At 46.6% G+C, this 12,870-nt stretch overlaps 1 long non-coding RNA gene across 1 annotated transcript; it reads left to right on the top strand.

Annotated features, from left to right (window-relative positions):
• Positions 1-10,458: 10,458 nt before the first annotated feature.
• Positions 10,459-11,256, top strand: LOC123080540 (uncharacterized). The gene is made up of 2 exons (XR_006438468.1): positions 10,459-10,597; positions 10,695-11,256. It is a non-coding gene; the product is annotated as an uncharacterized lncRNA (long non-coding RNA).
• Positions 11,257-12,870: the final 1,614 nt, after the last annotated feature.

The following is a 12,870-nucleotide window of genomic DNA, read 5'->3' as shown; positions in this document are numbered from 1 at the left end:
GCCTTGATCTCAATGACCGGCACTTCAATCTTGCACTTGAAGGTCCAGACCTCGCTTTCATAGTCCTGCAACACCCAGATATCGATGGTATCCGCGGCCTCATCACAACTTAGCATGCCAAGCACGCCATCCATGTCAAACAAGTCAGCATAGGCAGGAACATTTCTAAAAACCGGAACAACTGGAGCATGCATCTGCCGGAACGACTCAGCTGTTGTGTCGAATACCACTATCATGTTGCTTTCAGTCTCATTTTGGTCTATGTGCCAATGCAGGTTGCCACGAAACATAACAGCTGTCGTAGCCTCACGGTGTAAAAGCAGTTGCTCAACATCCGGCGGGCACCCGATGTTCCTCAATGGCTGGACGGAGCCCAATGCAAAGATGTAGCAGGCATCATCGTAAAAGCAGATTTCCTCCTCATGACGATAAGCGGTTTCCTTATTTTTACCATACACTAGTATCGGGTACTCGCCGGTAGGGTGGTGCCGATACATCCCCAAGACCGAGCAACGGACCTTGGAGTCACAAAGCGCAGGTATGGGAGCGTATTGACGAGTGGCCGGGTTGTAGATGGAGGAGCAGGCATCCTTCCTGTTCATGTTGTGTGAAATGAGGAGGAGGCCGTCGCAGCAGGCCACCAGGCCACAGTCCCTCTCGTCAAGCTGGGCGACGTGTTGCAGCTGGGCGCCGGCGGCCCGGGCCCGATGGTCGTAGGTGATGAGGTCCCGGTCGTGGAGGCGGCCGCCGTAATCGTGGCCGGAGGTGATGAAGAGGGCGGGCTGGCGGGCGTGGTGGGCGAGGAGGAAGTCGCGGGTGGAGGTGGTGCGGCGCCATGCGCGGCTGACGGCGTGGCAGCGGAGGAGGGCCTTGGGGGGCAGGCGGACAAGGATCTCACAGATTACGATGTCGTCGAGGAGGCCAGGGAGGAGAGGCGGCGCTCCTGCGCTCGTGGCATCCGCCATGGTCGCCGGCTGGGAGGCTGCCGATCGATCGCCAGATCCACGTCCCGGGACCGGGAGTAAGTGGTGGTCGTGAGGAAATGGATGCTCCTAGTAACCAGGAACGGACTCGCTCTATCTTTATCCAGGTTCGTTGCAAGGACTACACAGAAATAGACTCGGTTATTTTTTCTTAAATTCAAACAAAATGCTTTTATCCAAGTGGTGGTCGTGAGGAAATGAGACTTTCAAAAACATGTTTTTATCCACGTGATCATAGTTTTATTGAGAAAATGTACCGAGTCCATAGTTTTTTTTTTATAGAAAATGTAGTGAATATCCTTTTTTAGGGAACGCCACACCATGGCTACCTTTATTGATCAGCAAACATAATTACTACATTGTTTATAATATCACAAATCAAAAAGACAAGACCAAGCGGCCTGTTTGGTAAGCTGCCAACAAAAGGTTCCAAATCAGAAAGCGCAAGATCGGCTATGCCCCGTGTATCTTGTCAAAGACGCAATCGAACTCGCTGTCGTTCGATATTTTTTTCTCTTTGAACCTTCGTCACTGGCACCTGTGACCTACTGTTTTGCCTCTTGGCTCAGTGAAATGTTTAGACGTAGAAGTCGCAAAAAAAAATGTTTAGACGTAGAAATTGAGCCATCGAAATACATTAAAAAAACCATCAAGCGCCAAACCTTGTTGATTAGCCGCAATAGTATACCAGCCGCAAATGTTGATAATCGTCCAAAAAATATTGGCGGGAGCATCACCCCGATCTAGATAGATAGCAGCGTCAACATCGGCAGACCAAGTTATCAACCTTGCTTGCAAAGTTCCAAGATGCCGATGAGCATATAGTTGCTTACAGTTGAAGAAGATAACGTTGTCGCCGTCGATGCCCATGGAGACACGCCCATAGAACATCAACAAGGACCACCCTGATGAGCATAGCATACACTTGGGTCGTGTTTGGTTGTCATCTCAAATATTGCCAGCATTCCATACTTGTCTCAGTTCAGTTTGACTGAGCAAAAACAGGCCAAAACCAACACCGGCTGTTTGGTTGCACATATTTGTGCTTCAGGTCAGCAGATGCACACCACATTTGTTTGGCCGCGTGCATGTTTGTGTTGTGTTGACCCCTTTCAAATGTGGTGGCCTTACCACCGTATCTATAGCACAACAGCAAAGAACAGACAACACAAGAAAGATAAGCAAGCAATGAACAACAGGGTAAACAACAGATTAACAGGCAAACTAGTATAACTACGACGATAAGTTAAATACAGCATGGGCATCACCCTGCTTCACACGAGGGTGCCGATCCTGGCCAAAATATTAACAAGTTCACATCACGAGTTCAAACGACCACCACAAACTACTAGCAGGTTCATATTAAGACTTCGTACTAGATCTAGAGCACGAGAGAAATGTCGCCGATGCAGCTGTGCTTGATGCAGCAAACCCTGCACATGATCGAGATGTCATGGTTGTAATTCTGCACCTTGAGGCCAAGTCCGGAGATTCGCAGGACGAGGAGGTCACCCGAGACGACCCTGTGGCGGCGGCAAAAGTACTGCCAGCACTTACCAATGACCATGTGCCCCTGGAAGTTCTGGACCTGAACCCGGAACTCGCACCACTTGTTGGCCAACTGCCTGACGACGAGCCACTGCTTCATCACCTCCATGAACTTGGACGGGATGATGAGCATGGTGAGATTCTCCATGTCCTTGATCTAAACGTAGAAACACAGTGGCTCTCATGCTCCCTCTTCGTGGCTGGTCCTCGGTGCTCATCCCCGTGACTGTGGCTGGCTCATGGCAGCGGGCCTACAAGTAGTCAGGTGGAAAATGCAAATCTCAGTACCAATCTAGCACGGACATCAATCCAATGTCACTTTTTTTGCGGGGAATCAATCCAATGTCACTTGCTAGCACAAATCTACAACAACAATACCTAGTTTGCATCAAGGCAGTGCACTAATCTACCAATCTAACAACAACGAGGCAGTGCACTAATCTATAGTAACACTCAAGAAGCAAATCGATTGGAAACGGGTCGGATTGAATCGAATACAGTTCAATCCAAGCCATGCCTAGTACAAGAAACCCTAATCTACATCTACGAGCAAAAGGGGAAATGCAACTTACCAAATGAGTGCAGTTGGAGCGTATGCCGGCCAAGAAGAAAACCCTGGCAGGAAGGAGGGCCGTCTGAAGAGGACGAGCCGGCAATGCCGAGGGCCATCGGTGATGCACTGGTGCTCTTGGTCACGCGGGAGGTCGAGGAAGAGGGCGTCGTCATCCATGGCCCTGCCGCGCTGCTGGAGAAAACCCTCGAACGGGGGTAAAAGAAACCCCTCTGCCAACTTGGGTTCCGAGCAGCGGCACTCCTAACGTCCCATCCGGCCGCCCCACCAGACCTAGGACCACTAGGTCCGGATACATTGGCGGAGCCAGAGCGGTCGACACCTCATTGGCCCGACAAGGGGGCCTGGTGCAGAAGGGTGAGGGCGTGGAGATGGCTGCCATCAGGTCAAAGCCTGAGTTCGCAAGGCCAACCACCCACTGGTCTTGGATGCTATTGCTGTCCGCGATGATGGGGGTCAGGGGGCGGCGCGGTGGTGAGCGAGCCATCGGAGGAGAGTAAGGGGCGGCAAGGAGAGTGAGAGGGAGCGGTGTGAATGGAGGAGTGGGCGGTGACACGAGAGAGGGAGGGTTGTTATGATACGCCCCGTCCATCTCCTGTGTTCCCCGAGGCGTGCAGTGAAGAGGCACGTGTGGCTGCAGGGAGTCTAGCTTGCAAAAAACTACCGATTCAGCCGTTCCTCCCAGGCCTGGCCCGAGGTGCTTTAAGTTCTGTGCGGACCGAGAAGCAGATGCAGCCCAGGCAATCAAACATGTCATTTTCTTCCCGCCCGCGCTTGGTTGGACCTAATGCGGACTACCTAACACGCCCTTGAGTATTCTTCTTCTTCTTATGGTACAAACTGCCATGGCCAAAAATTTATGAACACCCTTCAAAACCTTTTTGGAGACCATGTCAAAAATTTATGATCACCCTTCAAAAATTTATGTTCACAAGCATTGGGTGCCATGTCATGGTGCAAAATGCAAAAGGTGCGCTCATAGACCTACACCAAAGAGATCTATATATACCTCAAAATGTTGAAGACTTACTCTGAGCCCCCCTCCCCCCAAAAAACATAGTAGGGAGGACTAGCTGGGAAGAGGAAGAAAAGCGAGAGTCTAGGAGCAGTGGGGATGGGAACACAGAGGAAAGTATAAATTCTCTATTTTCTCTTCTAGCATTAGATGACGAGATTTGGTTTTGTGTTTTCCCAGTGCCTCCCATTCCTATTGTTCTTGGATTCTCCTTTCCCTTCCCTTTAGCTTGCACAACCGTCTTAGTGGATAGAACAAGATAGTTAATCATATATCAGAACAAGGACATCCAGAACCATCTTTGTGTTTTGCCAGTGCCTCCTATTCCTATGAGAGAAGTGCATATTTCAACCCCCAACTCTTGCCCTAGTTTCCAATACCATCTACATTACAATCCTGAACTCTTAAAACCGACCAGGATTCAACACTCCCCTACCCGTTGACCGGTTTTGACCCGTTAACCTTTTCAATCAGCATGTCCAGTCAGCAAGCCACATTAGCTGATTAGCAACAAATAAAATTTTCTGAAAAATCAAAAATATGTTAAAAAAAATCCAAAACAAATAAAAAATTTAAAATAGACGTAGATGGTCATCGGTGGACCTCTGTGGGCCCCAAAAGTGCAGCCGGCGCGCCCCTAAGCTTGTCGGCCCACAGAGGGTCTTCTCTGGTATATTTTTCTTCCATTATTTTTTATATATTTCAAAATAAATCTCCGTAAATTTTCACATCAATTGGACCTCCGGAGAATAGATCTCTACTGTAGCCTTTTTAGGCTAGAAATTTTAGCTGCCGGCAATCTCCCTCTTGTGGTGTATCTTGCATTTTAAGAGAGAAAAGACATTAATATTGTATCAAAAAGTGAAATGTAACTTCAAAACAATAAAAATAATAGTAGACAACATGATGCAAAATAGACTTATCAGGGTGCTTCATGCGGTAGCGCATTGCGCCAAGGTTCTTCTCGTCGAGATGGGGTCCGGTTCAGTGACAGCAGACCCGATCCATGGACAACACGAGGACTCCCCCAACGCAGAAATAGGAGGAATATGGATCGCTGCTATCGATCACCACCGACCGAAGAAGATAGCGCCGCTTACTGCTCGTCGGGGAAGGTTCGAGCGATGAGCTGAAGGGGGCTAAATAGGGCGAGTTTAAGTGCATCTAGTGCCCCTTAGTGATTTTGGTGTATCGAAGACTTATAGGTTAAGGGACTAATGTGTTTATGAGTGTACACAGGTCCATAAGTCTATGAGGAGTTTGATATTTACAGAGAAAGCTGACCCCTAAAAATGAAGTTCTTTGACTGAAGACTTTGGATTTCTGAAGACTTTCTGAAGACTTTGAAAGTGAAGAAATTGGTGTGACCTTGAAGACTTGGTATTCATTCGAGGAACATGAAGCGTGAAGACTTTTGTTTTCGTAGTTTCATTTTCTCTTTCTTGAGTCATAGGAAACACCGTACTGTTAAAGGGGGTCGAGGAAATACTAAGGAAAAATTTCCATGTGATGCTCAACTCAAAATCCTACACCTACCAATTCCTTCGAGTGAAGCCATTGGAAATCTCATACAGTTCAGTCATATTCTTCAGTGACGGAGACGAAGTTCTTCTAGTCTCTGAGGAATTTGTTCTGACTGAGGAGTTAGGAATTCGCCAGTGCGGATTGCCTACAGAGTGAGGAACATGATAGCCCTGAGGAATTTGAGCCTCAAATTTCCGACCGTTGCTGTGCTACGCGCCAGCTGTCCCAAAATATCTTACCCACCTAACGGTCATATTATTGAAGGGCATTTATGTCTTATCATGTTGGGCTGCTCCCTAGGCTATAAATAGCCGGCCCCTACAACCACTAGCTGGTTGGCTGCTCCGAGAGAAACTGACACTTGTCATTTGAGAGCATCCCATCCTCCGAGGACTTTGAGCGAAAATCATCGAGTGAGGAAAAACCCAAACCCAAACACCTACAAACCCAAAGTGATTGAGCATCACTGAAGAGATTGATCCTGCGTGAATCCGACGCTTGTTACCTTTGAAGACTATGCTTCTTCCAGACAGTTAGGCGTCATGGTCTAGAGCATCCAAGAGGAATTGTGGATCGCCGAGTGACCGAGTTTGTGAAGGTTCGGAAGTCACCCGAAGACTTACCACGAGTGATTGGGCGAGGTCTGTGTGACCTTAGCTCAAGGAGAATACGGTGAGGACTGTGTGTCCTCAGGTTTAAATACCTAGCCGCTCCAACCAGATGTACAACTGAGACAGCAGTTGGAACTGGTCTACCAAATCATTGTCTTCACCAAGCCTACTGGTTCTATTTCCTCAACTCTTTCATTTCCTCATTACTGTGTTGTGTGATTGTCATATCTGTGTTTGAAGACTCTGACTGAAGACTTTCTCAATTTCCTCAGTTCAATTTCTTCAGTCTGTTTGTCTTCATCCTGTGTTTACGCTTTCAGTACTCTGTGGTTGTTTTCATTTCATCATGATGACCATGCTTGTATTCTGTTATGTTTACTTTTGAGTACTTACTCCGCTGCAAGTAGTTCTTCGCTAAGAAATTTCCTCACCGGCAAATTCCTCAGTGAAGAATTCATAAAAATCGCCTATTCACCCCCTCTAGTCGATATAACGCACTTTCAATTGGTATCAGAGCAAGGTACTCCCTTGTTCTGTGTGATTTTGGTTTAACCGCCTGGAGTTTTAGTTATGTCGACTACAGGTATGATCAAGGTCTCTGCTGGGTGTCCTACCTTTGATGGGACAGACTACCCCTACTGGAAGAATAAGATGCGAATGCATCTTGAGGCAATTGATAACAATCTCTGGTATGTTGTGGAAAATGGTGTTCCCTCAGTCACACCTTCTCTGAATGCTGCTGATGTGAAGAGATTCAAGCAACTCGATTCTCAAGCGAAGAATATCATATGTGGCCATCTGAGCAAAGGACATTATGGAAGAGTGAGTGCTTTGGAAACTGCTAAGCTTATCTGGGATAAGCTGTCCAAAGTGAATGAAGGAGTCTCAACACAGTGTGACTCTCGAGTTGATGTTCTTCGCAATCTCTTCAACCGCTTCAAAAGACTCGACAATGAAAATGTTCAGCAAACCTTCGATCGCCTCACTGACATCTCAAATGAGGTTCAAGCGCTTGGTGCCACTGACATCACCGACCATGAGGTGGTGAAGAAACTGCTGAGATCGCTTGACTCCTCATTTGATACTCTGGCATTGATGATACAAGAACGTGCTGATTACAAGTCACTTGATCCCGCTAATATCCTCGAGAGGCTAAATACTCATGAGTTCCAGCTTGTTGAAAAGAGAGATCTCTATGGTTCGAGCTATGGCAGATCACGTGCATTGAAGGCCAAGGCAATTTCCGAGTCTAAAGATGAAGATTCTGGCAGCAGCCTTGGTGATCCTGAAGAACTGAGCCATGAACTAGCACTGCTCGTGAAGAAATTCCAGAAGTTCTCTAGACGTGGTCGCTTTGGAAAACCCTCAAGGAGCAATGATTCCTCATCCAGTGACTACAAGAAGAGGCTTTGTCACAAATGCAAGAAACCTGGACACTACATTCAAGATTGTCCTCAGTGGGAAAAGGAATCAAAGAAGAATAAATACAAGGATTACAGTTCTGATGATGCGAAGAAAAAGAAGAAATCCTCAAAGTCTTCATCATCAAAATCCTCAAAGTCTTCATCTCACAAGAAGAGCAGCTCCAAGAAGGCTCGGGCATTCATTGGCAAGGAAATGGACTCTGAGGCTGAATCTGAAGAAAATGAGGAAGAGGAGGTGTCCGAGGAGTCCGAATCCGGTCTGGCGAGCCTAGCTCTCGTTACAACATTCATCAGCAAGTCTATCTTCAACTCTGAAGAAAATGATCTCACCAACAAGGCTGATGAAGGCAATGATGACTACGCTCCCACCTATTGCTTCATGGCAAAGGGTTCCAAGGTACTCAAATATACCTCCTCTGAATCAAGTGAGAATGAATCTGATGAAAACCTCAAGCCCAGCTATTCTAAACTTGCTAAGATTGCTGTGAAACAACAAAGGGCTTTTGAAAAGGTTCAAAACATGCTAGAAAAAGGTGATGACATGTTGGGTGAAGAAATGGATTGCACTAAAACCTTGACTGAAAATCTTCAGAGACTTCAGACTAGGTTTGACAACCTTCAAGGTCATTATAACAATCTCTTATCTGATCATGAGAAGCTTTCTTATGAATTTCTTCAAACAAAGCAAGATCTTGAGAAGCTAAGAGTGAGTTATGAAGATCTTCAGAAGGAGTGCGATTCATTACTTGCTCAACAAATCAGCGCTTCTCAGGAAGAATTTGTTCCTCCATGTTTGAAATGCATTGAACGTGAATCTGCTAATTCTTCACCTGAATGTTCAAATGCTTCTAATGCTACAAATTCTTCAACAGTCTCTGCTATCACTAATTCCTCATCTGAGGACATTGCTAGTATCACTGATGATGGAGGGCTGAAGGAATTGTACATGACAGGCATGTATAAAAGCCTCAAAGGGCATCAGACTCTTTGTGATGTGCTTAAAAAGCAGATCCTCAATAGGAACCCTAGGAAAGAGGGTATTGCCTTTGAGAGGAAACTCAATGCTGATGGTACATATTGGAAGCCTGAGCAGTACCCCAAAACCTCATGGGTTGCTGCAAAGGGACCTCCAGTTGATCCATCTAATCTATCTGGCTTTACATGTGAATCTTCTCATTCTTCTGATGAGTCATTTGACTCCAACTATAAACTGTTCAAAAATCAGAATGGTGAATTATTTGCTAGATATGTTGGCACTAACTGCAGGAACGGTTCCCCTATGAAGAAAATCTGGGTTCCCAAAAGGTGCCTTGAAAGTCTTCAGGTGAATGTCCTCATGACACCACCTGTGAAGAATAGGAACCCCAGATCAAATTCTTCATATGGATCCAAGTCCTCATACGGACCAAATTCCTCACATGGTCAAATTCCTCAAAAGGATCAAAGTCCTCATATGAATATCATCGTGCTAACAACTCTGTTTCGCAGGGAAGAGCTAAGGACTATGAATATGAGCATTATTTTTCTAATCATTATGTTCATAAGTCCTCGAAGAATTTCTCCGCTTATTCATATGCTTACCCTAACTCCTCTTATGTGAAACGAAATGGATTGGCTTCTATGCCACCTTTCTCGTATGGAGCTCGCAGAGTGATGAACTCTTTGCCACCCCTTCAGATGTGGGTGGTGAAGGAAAATAACTAATCTCTTCTGCAGGGTCAGGTCTCCAGACGTGCGTGAACGTCTGAAGAATTTGCTGGAGACCTGAAAAGTGCCTGAAAGGACACATGCTAATCATGAAGACTTTCATTTCTCACGTCCTCATACTGCTTTATCCGTTCTATTACTTGATGAAATTGATCTGATGAATTGTGATGTCATATTCTTCACTGATGAAGTATATGAAGTTCGTAAGTTGCACTAATTCATCTGCAGGATGATCAACCCAAAGTCACTGAGTGGGTCCTCGATAGTGGATGTACAAATCACATGACTGGTAACAAGAATCTATTGATGGATGCTCCCTTATCTCCATCGCATCTGAAGCATATCATCTCCGCTGACAAAGGCAAAAGTCAGGTATTGGGTCTAGGTAAGGTTGCGATCACAAAGGATCGACACATGGACAAAGTCATGCTTGTCGAGTCCTTAGGATACAACCTCATGTCTGTCTTAATGCTTTGTGATCATATATTGATATGGTTGTTGTCTTTGGCAAGTATCGTTGGGTTGTGGTTATGGAAGCTGACAATTCCAAAGTCTTCGAAGGCTTTAGGAGAGGAGACTTGTATGTTGTTGATTTCTCTACAGGACCACACCAGCCGTGTGCCTACTTGCAAAAGCTTCAGAAGGCTGGCTATGGCATCGACGACTCACTACGGGAAACAGGAGATTTGCCATAAGTACTTTCTTTGCCGTCAGCATTTTGTCGGGGCATACGGCAAAGAAAGGGTTTGCCGTCATCAGCAGACGACAAAGAACAGATGAAGGCAAATCCATACTTTGCCGTCTGCAACAAAAACCACAGACGGCAAAGAGTCTTTGCCGTCTGCAATTTTTTTTACAGATGGCAAAGAGTTCACTTTGTCGTCTGTAACAAAATACACAGACGGCAAAGTCTTTGCTGTCTGTGTATTTTGTTACAGACGGCAAAGTGAGCTCTTTGCCGTCTGTAGAGAAAAACCGCAGACGGCAAAGAGAAAACACAGCACGCGATCCATCACGCGGATCGATGACGTGGCAGCAATTCACCACCGCGCGCTGCTCCTGTGCACGATCCAACTCCACCTCCACCTCTTATCCTCTTCTCTCTCTCTCTCCCTTATCCTCTTCTCTCTATCCCGTCCCCCACGCCTCTCCTTGTTCCCAGCCAAGATCCACCTCCACCTACCGCCGTTCCCCAAGCCGCTGACGAGCACCAGGTCAAGCTCCGCCGCCCCTACCTCCTCCTTCCTCCTGCCTGTCTTCCTCGTTCTCTATCTCTCCCCCATACCTCACCCCTTGCCCTCTCCCTCTCAGGCGGCCGACGCCATGGACGGCTGCGGAGCTTCGCGCCACCCGGCGTCAACCGCATCGCCGCCCCATGGGATTCGTGCGCGTGGCCGCGTTGAGCCGCACGTGCGCTAGATCCATCCGCCGGTGTGTGCCGCCGCAGCAACAAGTTCGGCAATGACTCTCGGCCCTGCTGCTTCATTGCTCCTGCCCAAGCCGGCCTCCGCTTTCTGACCCCGCCACCGGCGAGCTGCCATGCCCGTCCTCGTCGCACTGGTGCTGTCCTCCAGTATGCTTGCTGGCTGCGACCAGAGCCCTGTACATATTTGGTTCGGTTGCAGCGCTGCTACTTCCCGGTGGATCTAGGCTGCCCAGGCTAGCAACGTGTGTGTTGCTTTCTTGATGGGTTTTAAGTGGATCTTAATTTGATGTATCCTGGCACTTGTCCGTGTGTAAATCTGATGTGCAAAACACTTAGAAGTTGCTACTCGTAGGATATTCTTGCTCGTATGTGTACACGTGAAGAATGGCTAGCTTGTAGATCCGTTTTCTTTTTGTTAAAGAAATATACATTCATTTTTATTGGATCTGTATTGCAAATCTCTGTAGTGACGCCATCGTCCTCTTTTGCTCTAACCACGATGTACACACGACGCCGATGCGACCACTGAAGCAGCAGCTGCCCTCCTCTCTGCTTCCCTTGTTCCTGAGCTCACCGAAGTAGGAGTGGCCGCCCTCCGAAAGCTCGGAATGACGTTATTTTCAAAAAAAAACTTTAAAATAATCTTTGCCGTCTTTAGTTTAGTCTGGATGACGGCAAAGAAAATGTTTTGACTAACGGCAAAGACCGCATTCTTTGCCGTCTGTTATTTATAAGGCTGACGACGAAGTAGATTTGGCTGACAGCAAAGTCTTTGCCGTCTTCCCGATAAAAATTTGACGGCAAAGTATTCTTTGCCGACTTATCTTTGCCGTCTGAGTTTGCCATCTGCTTCCTGACGACAAAATCTTTGCCGTCTGGATTTTGGTCTTTGCCGTCTGTAATCCACAGACGGCAAATTACATGTTTCCTGTAGTGACTTGGTCATGCAGGCATGAGGAATTTGCACACGCTTGCGAAGAAGAAGCATGTCATTGGCATTGAGAATGTCAAATTCCTCAAGGATCACTTATGCGGAGCCTGTGAAGATGGGAAGATGACAAAGGCTAAGCATCCAGCGAAGACTATCATGACCACCACTCGACCATTTGAATTGCTTCACATGGATCTCTTCTGTCCTAACCATTATTCTGCAGACTCAAATGATGCATCTCAATATGGCTTTGTTATTGTTGATAATTACTCTCGATACACATGGGTACACATTGTTACTTACAAACATGAAGTGCAGGAAGTCTTCAAACGATTTTCCTCGAGGGCTTAAACCAACTTTGGTGTGAAGATCAAGCACATCAGAAGTGACAATGGAACTGAGTTCGAGAATTCTGGTCTCGATGACTATCTTGATGAACTTGGTATTACTCATGAGTTATCTGCTCCTTATACTCCTCAGCAGAATGGCGTCGTGGAGCGCAAGAACAGGACTCTTGCTGAGATGGCTCGCACTATGCTTGATGAATACAAAACGCCTCGTCGTTTTTGGATTGATGCAATTGATACTGCTTGCCACATCATCAACAGAGTATATCTTCACAAATTCTTCAAGAAGACTGCCTATGAACTCCTCACTGACAAGAAACCCAATGTGAGTTATTTCAAAGTCTTCGGTGCTAAATGTTGGATTAGAGATCCTCATCACAACTCAAAATTTGCACCGAAAGCACATGAAGGTTTTATGCTTGGTTACGGAAAGGACTCGCACACCTACAGAGTCTTCAACAACGTTCTTCACAAGGTTGTTGAAACTGTAGATGTGCGGTTCGATGAAACTAATGGCTCGCAAAGAGAGCACCTACCTTCTGTGATAGATGAACCAGCACCTGAGGAATCTATCAAGTTCAAGGCTACTGAGGATGTCGTTCCTACCGAAGAATCTGCTGAAGAATTCATTCCAGAACATGAAGAACGTCGAGCTAATGCACCTGAAGAAAATGCTGATCAAATTCCTCGACGACAACCAGCTCATCCCCGCGTTGCAAAAGAAGTTCAAGTTGAAAAGATCATCGATGACATTGAAGCACCAGGTCCTCTCACACGCTCAAA

This window comes from Triticum aestivum, chromosome 3D, assembly GCF_018294505.1.
Source record: "Triticum aestivum cultivar Chinese Spring chromosome 3D, IWGSC CS RefSeq v2.1, whole genome shotgun sequence".
NCBI lineage: Eukaryota > Viridiplantae > Streptophyta > Magnoliopsida > Poales > Poaceae > Triticum > Triticum aestivum.
Note: the sequence above shows the minus strand (reverse complement) of the source record. Positions and strands in the feature narration are given on the sequence as shown.